The sequence below is a fragment of the Camelus bactrianus genome, chromosome 11, assembly GCF_048773025.1.
Source record: "Camelus bactrianus isolate YW-2024 breed Bactrian camel chromosome 11, ASM4877302v1, whole genome shotgun sequence".
In the NCBI taxonomy this organism is placed as follows: domain Eukaryota; kingdom Metazoa; phylum Chordata; class Mammalia; order Artiodactyla; family Camelidae; genus Camelus; species Camelus bactrianus.
The window spans coordinates 70,103,457-70,115,955 of NC_133549.1; the positions used below are offsets into that span (position 1 = coordinate 70,103,457).

Below are 12,499 nucleotides of genomic sequence, written 5' to 3' on the forward strand. Positions count from 1 at the left end.
CCCTGTTACTGTGTAGCAACCCCCCGACCCCAGTGACTCTGTTTTAAGTGCTGCCTGTCTCCTGACTACTTCCTGACAGATGTAGCTCCCAGCAAGTGAATCTACCCCAAGTTGGATAAAAAGGAGACAGTGATGAGAATTTTCCCACGGGTGTTACAGACTTGGGGCAGTAGCGTTGGGGGGGATGCCCTGTCCTCCCCCAGCTGCAGGTGGAGGTGGGAAGGGAACAACCCCCTTATAGTAGCCTCAAACAATTTGACTGTCAAAGATTTTATAAAGGAAGAATGTGAGATATATGAGTAAGATGCTAAGGCTCCATTTTGATACCATGGTCTCCAGCACTCTGGTCTCCTGTGGGGAGTTCTTCTGGGGAGGGCTCTTCTTCCCAAACAAAAAGACAAAGCCTTGACTGGAGAATTCCTTTTCTCCCTTCTCTCTAATTCCTTTTCCCTCCCTGGACTGAAGACATGATGCTTGGTGGTACAGCAGCCACTTTGTAACCAGAAGGCAAGAAGCTAGAATGCAGGGATGATAGAGTGGGAAGATAGGAAGAGTCTGGGTTTTTGAGATCATTATTGAGCTGCATCAGTCCTGGATGATCTGCCTAGGCCTTCTCATTATAGGAGACAATTAACCTGTACTTGTTTAAGCTGCTGTAGCCAGGCATTCTGTGATGCAAAGCCCAAGTCTGGCCTTGACTCCCCTCCCCACCTCCAAGAAGCCACTGAGGCTTCCAATTTGGGGAACTCCTGTCCCTACCCTTAAAGGGGGAATCAAATGGCACAGAGAAGTGAGAGACTCCCAAGATCTTGAACCCCAGCTTGGCCTCTTCCCTAACAGGATGACCTTGGATGAATTCACTTTTCTGGATCTTGGTTTCCTTGTCTGCACTTTGGAGCAATAAGTAGCACTTGCCTCATAGAGTTGTTGGGAAGGAGAATGAGACAATAATAAATGGGATCATGAGAAAAAAAGAAAGAACTCCAGGAAACCCTGGATGTAAAGTAGCTGTTCAATAAAAGTCAGTCCCCTCCCCTCTCTGGGAGTTACAGGGAACCACCCCTTCAATCCTGGCTGTCAAGTTGCACACACACTCACTGCGCATGTCACCCTTCCTGCCAGGAGAGGATTTTGCATTATGGAACCTTGAGTTTTAAATTAAGTGTCAAATATAATTTGGCCACACTAAGAATTAATTATGTGACTGCCCTAGAAAAGCCAGGGAGCTCAACTCTGAGTGTGAAATTGGTGTCTGCCCACAAGGGTGGGACCCTTTCCCCCACCCCAAGGAAGTGAATGGAAGGGGACGGGCCTGGGGCTTGGCATGCTCAGCTTTTCCCACCTGGACCCTCAGCAGCAGGGCTCCCAGAGGAGTGACCGAGGGGTGGGGTTGAGGGGTGGAGGAGAAAATACTTCCAGGAGGGGTCCCCCTGTCACAGCGGCCTGCTTCGGCTAGCTCCGCCCTCCATGGCTTGTGCACATCTGTCAGCTGCAGGCACACATGTGGCTGGTGTCAGTCCTTCCCCTTTAAGGGAAGGGAAGCATTTCCTGAAAGGGTGGTGGGGGGAGAGGGAGACTTGCAGCCAGAAGGGAGGCCACATTTGTCTCAATGACAAACCAAGGACAAAAGCTCAGCCCTGAGCATTCCAGGAGGGGCCTGCCTCCTCCCGAGGATGGAGAGAGCCATCCTCCCCTGGCCTCCAGGGTCCAGGGCATGTTTTGAGGAGGGGGAGACAGTGCGCTGGGAGCAAGCAGCTGGGCATCGGCATCCAGAACCCAAACCAAGTCCATAGTCCCCACCCCCAGCCCAGGCCTCCCCTCTCCCAGGAGTCTGGGTTTAATTTTCTGGTCAGTGCCAAAAGGAGGAGGAAGAGGACAGGAGGAGGAGAAGAAAGGAGCGAGTTGAAGTTCTAATGCAGTCGGCTGGGATCTGTCACTCAGCGCACAGCCCGCTGACGACTCAGGGCAGCCCCAGCTGTAAGCAGCCCATGATTTATGGACACCGAGTGAACTCCTGCGGCAGAAACCAGCCTTGAGATCAGAGCGGCAATAGGGCCCTTTTTTTGGCAGGAGACAGGGCCTGCATTTTTCTCATTCATGCCAAACTGCTTTGCACGGCAATTAGCTCTGTCCTCATTTAGTCTCCAGTCCCAAAGGGTAATGAAAGTCATATATCATCTTCAAGACTGCTAATTATTGAGCTCGCTTACAGGTAGGCTTTGTAACTGTGAGAAGGGCCTGTCGGCCCAGTATTTATTACTCTTCCAATAAGTAAGCAAAGGAGGGTGGTGCTGAGGGGAAGAGGGGGAGGGAAGGAGGGAAAGAAGGGGGAAAAACAACTTTCTTGCGAGACCGCCCAGCCCCAGCCCCAGGATCTCTGACATATCTTCTGTAAATGTGCTCATCAGAAGGGAAACATCTTTATCCTACGGAGCCATTTTTCATGCCCTAACAAACCAGCCTTTGAGAGAGTCCCAGAGTGGTGAAGAGAGGCCTGTGGAGGGGCTGTGGGGTCTGCCCCGAGGGTGGGGAAGGGGACTGAGCAGAGCGGTGGGGAGAAGAGCACAGGAAGAGTGCAAAGTGGAAGGCAGAATCCCCCCCAGACCCCCACCCTGGTCCAGAACATTCTCCCTGTCATCCTTGGGCCTGCCAGGTGGATGGTGGGGGTGAGGGTCAGGACCAGGGCTGGGATTAGCTACATCTGTCATTTCAGGACCTGGAGTGTGGAAGGCTCATGCTCAAAAGGTTTTCATCTGAGCCCTTTGCCTTTATTTAGTTGTCCTACAACCAAGTGGGTTTATTGCCTGGATTGTAATACGAATCAACAGATTTCCATGGATGTGGTTAACTAAGGGGAAGGTAGGTCCTTATTTCCACTCAAAGGGACTTAAAAAATAGAATGACCTTTTAGGAAAAAATGAAACATAAACATTAGCCAGGGTTACTGATGATTACTTTAAAACAGAGGATGCAATTAAAGCAGGAGCTAAAGAAGTACGAATATTTCAGGACTGTTGCTGCCATACTCAACACGCAGTTAATACATACTGTGCGCTTCCTCCGTAATGTCAAGAACTGTTCTGTGTATGGGGACACAGCAGAGCTCACAATGGATGAGGTCCTTGCCCTCATGGAGCTTCTAGTCCAGCGATCAATCCTCATTTACTGATTATGGTTAGTTTTCCACCCAACTTAAATAGTTAATAACAGCTGCCTTGAGTTATAAACATAGCTGACATCTATTTAGTGTTTATTATGTGCCAGGCACCTTGCTGAGAGTTTTGTGTTCACATTTCTCACTGAATCCTCACAACTCTTTGAGGCTGGTCCTGGTAACATCCCCATTTTATAGGCAGGTTAAGTTACGTGTCCAAAATCACACAGCTAGTTAGGATTAGACACATACCATCCGGCTCCAGATTCCAGATTCCATTCCCTAAACCATGTTTGCCTTAATTCATTCTGAACTATTTACATTTTCAGTTAATGACACTGGTGCATTGGTCTGTTTCAGCATCAAAAGCCCTTATGGACAGAGTTTCCTCTCCTGCCATCAGCAAACCTTTCACTCTGAGCCTCTGTGAATACACATTGATTTCAAGCTAAGATGGAGGGAGACTATTAGGTTGACTCAAAAGCCCTTGCAGTTAGCACCAGCTTCACTGGAATTATTCTTGACGGGGGGAGGGACAGTGGTGTGCTGGAGTCCTCCCAACTCCATTCAAGGATATGATGAAATTGACTATGGTAGGAATATTTACAGTACAGAAAATGGCAGTTGTTGCAAGTCAGGGTTTCTGTTGGTTTGTTTGTTTCCTGAAGAGATGGCTATTAAATATCTACCAGCACACTACTGGAGAGGACCCAAGGGAAAGGGGAAAACATGATGCTCATGGTAACCTCTTGGTTTCTCTCCATCGGAGGGAAGTGCAGAGAGCACTGGAGAGGGAATGTAGAGACCTGAGTTCTAGACCTAGTTTTCCCCCGAGGGATCCTGACTTGAGCTCTTTGTCCTCATTTGCATCAGGTGGCCTCTTGGATGTCACCATAATTGTAGGATTTGTTATCAAACTACTTTCATAAAGAGCCTAGAGCTACAAAATTAAACTTAATTTTTTGCTCACAGATAGAAGGCAGTTCCCTCAAATATGTGTACAGTGGGCTAGGGCTTTGAGTATATGTGCAGAATACGTGCTGCTGTATGAACCATAGAGGGCATGCAGGACAGTCCTTCTGCTTTCTCTTTCTTTCTTCACCATTTCTGGGGCTAGACAGACCAGGGCTGGAAAGCCACCTCTTCCCACCTCTGTGACCTTGGACAAGTTGTTTAGCTTCTCTGTGCCTTGGTTTTCTCCTCTGAAATGAGGATACCAACGGTGCCCATTCATGGGGTCCCGTGTGGATTGAATTGGATGATGCAAAGCAGATGTCCCAAACCTCCTCAGTGTTGCTATCATTTCTCCCCTGCATGGTCTCTTTTTCTTGGGTGCCCCATACCTACCTCCTAGCTTTGCAAGGGGCCAGGGTTGAGACAGAGGGGCTGCCCTCACCTCCCCAGGAGCTGGCCTCCTCTGCTGGAGCCTACCACCTTCCAGCATTTATGCAAATCTCTGTGTTCCTGAGGCTCCCACCACTGGAGTGAGGTGTGATCCTGGAGTCTCCTGTTTCTGGGAGTGGAGGCTCTGGCTGAAGGGACTGGACTCAGTGGGTAGGTCAGCTAGGAGGACACCAAGCAGGCCATGGGATTCTCCAGTCCCTGCACCCAGAGTCTGCCCTCTGCCTGTGTGGTTCAGAAATGCCCTTCCACATAGCAGGCTTCTGGTCCTTGCAGGCGGGGGGCCTGGTCCTCTCCTTGTGTGTCTGGTGGTGACCGTCTTTGGGGTGGCTGCCACCTGCCTGCCACCTCCCATGTTGCTGCTCCTGGCCTGATGCTGGGAGATTCTGGTTCTCTGCAGTCACACCTCTCCCTGCTCCAGGCGATGATGCCCTGATGGTCTCTGAACATGTGCACAGGATGTTCTCGTTTCCCATCTTTCGGCTGCTCCTGTCCCCTGGTCCTGGAGGACAGATTAATCTGCTAGCTTGGATGCATTCCCTGCCCCTCCAACCCTTCTCGTGACCCTCTATCTGGCCTTCTCTCCAGCCCACCCTGCCACCCACCTTCCATTCTTCCCCTTCCTAGGTGTGTTTCCATTTCCTTCCTCAGTCTCCCATTCCTGTTTCCTACTGTCCATCCCCACTTACCAGGGTCTAGCCTCGTGATACCTTCCTGATCTTTGACTTGAGGCTTCCCAAGAGTAGGCTGAACACACTCAGCCTGGAGCAGGGCAGCGACGAGCGGAACCAGGGCCCCTGACAAAGTCAGACTCCAGGTTCCTCCCTGGTTGTGCTGCTGTCTCTGGTGACATCGTCCTCTCTTCCCAGCTTCTCCTCACAGTGGGGCACAGTTGACAAAGGCGTTGCCTCGCATCAGTGCTTTGGCAGACAAAGGCTGTCTATCCCTGGTCTAGTTAAGACATCCTGGGAGGCGTGTGGTTATCCAAGCTTGGGACACTGTGCTGAGCAGATGGGGTTTTATGATGGTCCAGGCATGGTGCGCAGTTAGATAAAGTGTTGTCCAGAAGAAAGGAGAAGCTATGTCAGCAAGAAAGCGTGCCTTTATTACAGGTGAAGATAGTTTGCCCAACACTCCAGCACTAGCAACACAGTCAAGCGGAGCCATATGGGGCACTAGGTTCAGATACAGATGATGCTGCACCCTGGGGGACTTGTCTGAAGAGAACCACACTCATGTTTGGAGCTAGGGGATAATTTTTTTTTTTTTTTTTTTTTCATGAACCAAAAGTGACTATTGCAAAAATTTGGCCAAGGTTCCAATTGGGTGGCTCCTGCTGAGGTTGGGTTAGGGCTCCCTGCTCAGGCTGGGGTGGGTGGGAGGAGGAGAGAGTAGAGGGACTGTGTGCGGATCTGGGGCTCAGAGCTGCAAGATGATGTCAGGAGCCGGGCTGCAGGAGAGGCCTGTGCCCTTGGGTTCCACATTCAGGGCCTTTCTCGTGCTGTCCTCTGTCACCACAGAGAACCTCTTGAACTGTCAGTTCCCAAGCTGTGGCACCAACAAATCATCTGTCTCCTTCCTAAAGGCCCCACTGGGGTCAGCCAGGCACTGAACATCGCTTTCCACATTGTGGGCCCTCCCAGCCTTGCCAGCCACAGACACTGTAGACACTGCAGCCTGCCACCACCTGGACCCCCTGGGCCTGCAAAGCCCAGCCTGCTCCATATGTCCTGACAGGTGGGCCTTGGGACTGCCCGGGATAAAGGGGGTAACTCAAGCCCTATGAAAATGTAGAACACCTGCCCTGGAGAAATTGAAATCAGGAGAAGGAGGGGAAATTCCCTCAAATTTTGAATTTATAGGTGGAGGTCTAAATAGGGGTCATAGAACAGAAAATATTTCCCCCTAACTTTGCTGTCGCAGGGCTATGTAAAGAGGACATTGGTGGGGGGCCCTGTGGGGTGGGTCTTCCTTGTGAGCACAACACCTGCACTCTTAATACTTCTTGCTACCTGGTGGGCCCATGTGGATTTCTGAGACCAGGAAGGGTGGGACCAAGGACTGTTTATATTTGCAGCAAGACCTGGGTTTCAGACTGGCTGGAGAGAGGGCCCTGTTGGAGACAGGACAACACACAGTAGAGAGTCATCACTGCATCCCCAGTGGGTCCCAGCCTGGATGTGCCCCATGTCCACACGGCTCTGAGGGCCTCCTGGCCATCTTGTCCCTACTGTTCTGGTTACTATTGCTGCAAAACAAACCACTCCAACCCATTTTATTATGTCACAGATTCTGTGAGAGTCATGAATTTGGATAGGGCACGGTGAGGATGGTTTGTCTCTGGGACTTCAGCTGGGCTGACTCAGAGGCTGGGGGAATCACATGGAAAACTCTTCATTCTCACGTTTGCTGGTCGATGCTGGCTGTCAGCTGGAACCTGGCTGGGCTGTGGGTCAGAAGCCTCCACAGGCCTCTCCGTGTGAACTCTCTGCATGGGACTGTTTTGGGCTTCCTCACAGCATGGCCACTAGATTCCAGGAACAGGCATCCCCAGACAGCCTTTTCTAATCTGGCCTTAGAAGTCATGCCATGTCACTTCTGCCACATTCTGTTTGTGGAAGCAGTCACAAGCCAGCTCAGACTGGACAGAAGGGAGTTAGCTTCTTCATAGGGAGAGGCATGTAGGAAGAGTACGTGGGGTGGGAGATGTGGTTGCAGCCATCAGTGAAAGTACAACCAGCCATATCTTTGAAAAATCTACCTGCCATTCGCATAAATGTAGGAAAATGAGGGAGTCCTGCGGCAAACAGATCCTCACACCCACTTCACAGAGGAAAGAATTGAGGCTGCAAAAATCATTGACTTGAAAAAGGGCCCTCAAAGCCCAACATCCAATCGTTTTAGGGATTCTTTCTATAGCATTCCACGAAGCTAATTATTCAGCCGCTGCTTGAAAACCTGCAGGAAGGTGGAGGTCATTACCTTACAAAGGGGCCCATTCCAATTGCTGCACAGCTGGAATTTTCAGAAAGTTCTTAGATCATGATAAAAGCTGCCTCCCTAGAAGGTTTGCTCATTGGCTCTGGTTCTGCCTCTGGCGAATGAGGACTGGACAGGATGGAAGGAAACGAATGCTCTCGAGTGCTGATTACATGCGTGGCCTGTGCCTGGGGTTTTCACAGCCGTTTCATGGAGAACAAACAGGTGCCAGCCTGTCACTTCCCCATCCGGAGGTCTTTCCCTTGTCCCTCAATGACTAGGTTTCCCAACTGCTCATCCTCTTTACCTGTGTTACAGTTTCTCAGAATTCTTAAAACATCATTTGAACATGATGCTCTAGCCTAACCTGACTTTTTTTCTTTTTTAAAGCAGTCACATCACACAAGGTTGGCTCACCTTAAAGCTTGCCATCAACTGAAAGCCCCTAATCATTTTTCACTTTAACTACTGCTGTACCTGGTCTCTCCCATGCCACCTTTGTCTAGGAATCTTCTTGTCAGACCACTGTTAGAATGAGAATGAATATCAAGAGGTCTGTTTTTTTGGCCCCAAAGGATGTCTGAGATCAAAAGATTGTCTGAAGAGTGGGCCTGTGGCTGTGTCCAAGGTGGCCCAGGGGTCAGCTTGAGCCCTGGCCTCCTGCTGGACGGGAGGTGGGGCACAGACCAGATGGGTTCATTTAGGTGCCAGGAGGACTGCCAGTCACCCAGGGCCTATCCCCTTCTTGCTTGGGGATGGGGACAAACCACAGTGTTAGGAAAATACCATTCCTGACAGACTGAGAAGTGCAAGCTGCTTGAGCCTGGCCTGGGAATAGGCTGACTGCCTGGCCTGGGAATAGGCATGAGGGCTGAGGTCCCAACGGGATGACCGTTGGGGAGGAGAGGCTCAGAAAAGGCTCACTGCGGCCCTCCTTGTTCTGGGCCTCAGTGACTTCTTATTCATGAATGTATATGTAAAAATAGAATAGAAGCATGTATTGATTTGGGGGAAATCCTCCTGAAATGACAAACCTCCTGAACACCAGTATGAGGACTCTCTGGGTTGCAAGTGACAAGCAAAACTAAACTGAGTTTCAGCAAGAAAAGGATTGTACTGGCTGAGAAGTTCAAGGGTAAAGTGGACTTCAGGCTTGACTAGGTCCAGAGACCTGACGATGTCATCAGACTTGTCATCAGTGGGCTCCACTGCTCTGGTTGGCCTCATCCGCTCCTGCAGTCACTTGGTTTCCTCCAGGCTGTGGCCACCCTGGTGCTGGAAGCTCTGGGGTCCTAGACTTACAATTCTCAATCCAAAAGGAATGGAGAGCATCTCTCTTTCAGAATCAATGCATAAAGTACTGGGGAGGACTCTGATTGGCCTGACATAGGTCCCATGCCTATCCCTGGGCCTTTCTTTATAGGCAGAACGGTGGGACAGATGGCCTGGCCACGCCTGGGCCATCTTTTCCAGTGGTCTGCTATCTCACAGGCATCTGAGGGCAGGAATCAGTCCAAACAGGCCCCAGGGGACAGGAATGGGCAAGTCTGGAATTGAAGCTGTGCTGTCTTCTGGATCTATCTACTATTTCTCATCTGCTTCTTTTTGCCCACCTCCTCATTTTCTTGCTTCACTTTGAAGATCAACTTTTTATTTTTCCCCTCTGCTCAGCATGTGCATGGCTCAAAATAGTTGCCCCAGCTCCAGACACTATGTGATTTTCAGGAGCCCAACACCACGTGGCTGCGTTCACATTTTTAAGGAAAAGAGAATCTGGCTGCAGGGATAGGTGTTCACTACTGGAACCATCAGCTGTGGCAAAGGGTGGGGTTGGTTATTTAGGACAGACACGCCTGTGAGGCCTTCCCCTTGAGCAGTCCTGGTAGGAACCATTCCTTTAAGAAGGGAGCTGTGGGTATCACAGGCATTTTAGAACAAGACATCATCCTGATCCCAGGTGACCCAGAGGAGAACAGAGCATGGCACTATCCCTGCCCTCAAGTAGCTTCAAGTCTAGCTGGGCAGGCAAGGTGCTCATCTGGGCCAGGGGTCACAGGACCTCAGAGGAGGGCAAGGTCACTGTAGACCACGTTAGGCAGTGCAAGCTTCCTGGAAGCAGTGAGAACAGAGCTGGCCTTTCCAGGTGGGCAGAAAAGAAATGAAAAGATACTCTAGAGCACAGAGCAGACGTTTCCTCCACGAAGTACTCTCCATGCCTGAGCCGGCTCACCTGAACCCATCCACAAATGTGTTTGAAGTGGATAGGCCTTCCTACCTCCACCCAGCAAGTTCCCACCAGACTCCTCATAACACCCTTGGTTGCTAGCTGACCATGAAGTGACCCGATCCCTCTGCCACTTACCATCTCTGGACACATGTGGAGGTTATAGGGAGTTTTTCATGACTTTTTGGAATGTCATGGAATGTCTTCTCTTCCCTAAAGCCAAGAATGAAAACAAAAGCCAGAACCCAAAAATCCCTTTAAGAATAAAAGGAAGAAAATAATTCTTGGCATCTGGAGAAGGTAAAGAGACCCGTAAGAGCCCTGAGGTAGGGACTTCCACTCCCATGTTATGGTTAAAGAAATAGAGGTCTAGGAAAATTCCAGACTTGCCCCAGTTCTTCTCGTGGGATTTGGACTCTGGCTTCTCACCACAGGCCCAGAGCTCCTTCCATGAGCCTGTGCTTGCCAAGGGCAGTGGGTCTGGCAGGGGTAATCCTGTGTGGGGTAGAGGAATGCCCCACCTTCACAAGGAGGGAATAGAGGCTCAGCCCAGGAGTGTGTGGCCCAAACCAAGTTCTTTTGGGAGTCCTGGAGGATCTGGAGAGTGGCTAAGACGTCCCTGGCAGCATCTCAGGCAGAAGGGTGAAGGTCCATCCAATACACTTTATCTGAGCAGATTTCATTTCCCGCTGGAGGAAAAGGAAGAGATCTTTGTATTTCTCTGCTGTTTTTTCCCTTTCAGACAGATCAGAAATCAGATCCCGTCAGATAAGCCCAGCTGAAAAGAAAGAGGCAGAGGCTGGCTCAAAGAGAAGGTTCCCTTGCCAAAGTCACACAGGAAGAACCCAGAGAGAGCCTCCCCTTCAGAGGAGGGAGAAGGGGGTTCATGTGGGCCTTACTTTCCCCAAGGGCTTTGCTTTAGACTTTAAATAATATTTCCAAAAGAAGTTTTAAATACAGTGATTGTATTATTATTTTTCACACCTGGTTAAAAGAAACCAATTGTTAAATCCAAACTTGACTTCACACTCCTCCCAAACGGGTCATCTCTTCATGGTTTCACGCAGGGGCAACCTAACAAAATGGAAGTGGCCCAAACCTCACTTGACCTCTGAGAGGTCCAGACGGCAGTCAGTCACCAGAGAGGAGGGCGGGGGACAGAGAGGAGGAAGAGGAGAGGGAGGGGGGGTGGGGAAGGGAGCGAGGGGAAAGGAAGGGGAGAGAAGCTGGAGAAGTGGAGAGGAGGGCTGGAGGAGCCGAGGGAAAGAGGCAAACCGGAGGGAGGAAGCGGTGGGAGCCCCGGCGACAGGGCTAGGGTGAGCGGGGAAGAGGGCAAGGTGACCCGGGTATCAGTGAGGGGCCAATTGTCAAGGTTCTATCTGCGCGATGATTGATGGGAGCCTGGGTTTTTCTGTCAGCCTGTCACGGCGCAGGAATGTTTAATGTTCTCATTATTGGTTACGCTGTTGTGTATATTTCTCTGTCAGCACCGCGGACCCAGCTGAACTGGCAGAGCACTTCAAAGGCCTGCGGGTCATTCATCATCCCCATGACGCTCCGGCAAATGCTCAGCTTCAGCTCCGCGCCAGGGATTTGTTATGACTTGCGAGCCGCCTGACAGACAGGGCTGTGGCGGCCGCGGGAGGGGACACGGGAGGGAGGCACGCAGCCCTTTTTTGTCACTCTGGGCCCACGGCAGCGCCCAGCGCCCGGACTCAGCGGCTCCCATGGGTGGGCGGTGTGGACCAGCCCGGGGGTGACCACCCCAGGGGCGGGGCGCATTCCGGCTGGGGTCCCAAGACCTCCCCCCTCCAACTCCCCTGGAGTCCTGCCGGCGCCCTCTCCCTCCAGTCCCACCCTCCTCCCGTCGGCTGGCGGTGGCGTCTCTGAAAAGTTGTGCTGAAAACCCAGAGGTTGGGGATAAAAAGCGAAACTTGCAACCGTCCGGGGCGCGGGAGGGGCGGGGAGGAGAGCGAGGGAGGGGAGAGCAGAATATCGGAGCTTTGTTTCCTTTCCCAGGCCGTGACATGATTAATCGTTTTCTTCTGATCTAATTTTGGAACATGAAAAACAGCACATTTGTCTTGAAGAAAAATGATGTGCCGAACTGCGCAGATGGAAATTTCGAGCAATGAGAAAGATTAAAGTGAAACCCCACTCCTTAGACCTAATCATGAGTTGTAGATTATTCTGTCGGCCCAGCCAGATGGTAGCTCTGATTCCACAGCCCCTTCTTATATTAATGAATACTAGACTGTTATATTTGACTTAGGTAAGTGAAATGTCTATCAGAGCTAATGGACTGCCAGCCAGCATAACACATGTTGTACCGCTAAGGGTCCTTGCTGCATTTTTCATGTTTTATACTAATGTAGAACATTTTGTTTCCTACTGTTTTTCATCATTGTCACTGTTTGCTAAATATTTTCCCATGGAAGGGGGGAGTGGGAGACAAAGTCAGGAGGAAAAAGAACCCCCCTCCAAACTTGTGTCCAAAGCTAATTTCCTCCCGTTGGGCTTGGCTATAACTCTGCAAGTAAAACAGTCACCCCGAGCAATGCGTACAGGAACTCAATAGTAACGTGATTAAGTTCCTAGTCAACAAGACTACACTCGACTGTATGTTAACAAACCTAATTATAGCCCTGTGGTGATAAATTGGGCCAGGGCCCTTGCTGCACATCTCGGAGGTCATGTCTCTAAGAGCAGTCTGACCCTCTTGTCCCCAGGGAGAGAACTGT

The 12,499-nt window shown here is 50.7% G+C and overlaps 1 protein-coding gene across 20 annotated transcripts in view; it reads left to right on the plus strand.

The window, feature by feature from the left end:
• LOC105075346 (uncharacterized) overlaps positions 1-12,499 on the plus strand; it is a 138,138-nt gene that overhangs the window by 34,682 nt on the left and 90,957 nt on the right. The window contains exon 1 of one of the 20 annotated variants that reach the window (XR_012510321.1): positions 10,977-11,074. The exons of the other annotated variants lie outside the window; for them this stretch is intronic. The gene's annotated coding sequence lies outside the window, so the exon portion shown is untranslated. Of the gene's footprint in view, positions 1-10,976; positions 11,075-12,499 lie in introns of those variants that run through there. 20 annotated transcript variants of the gene reach the window in all.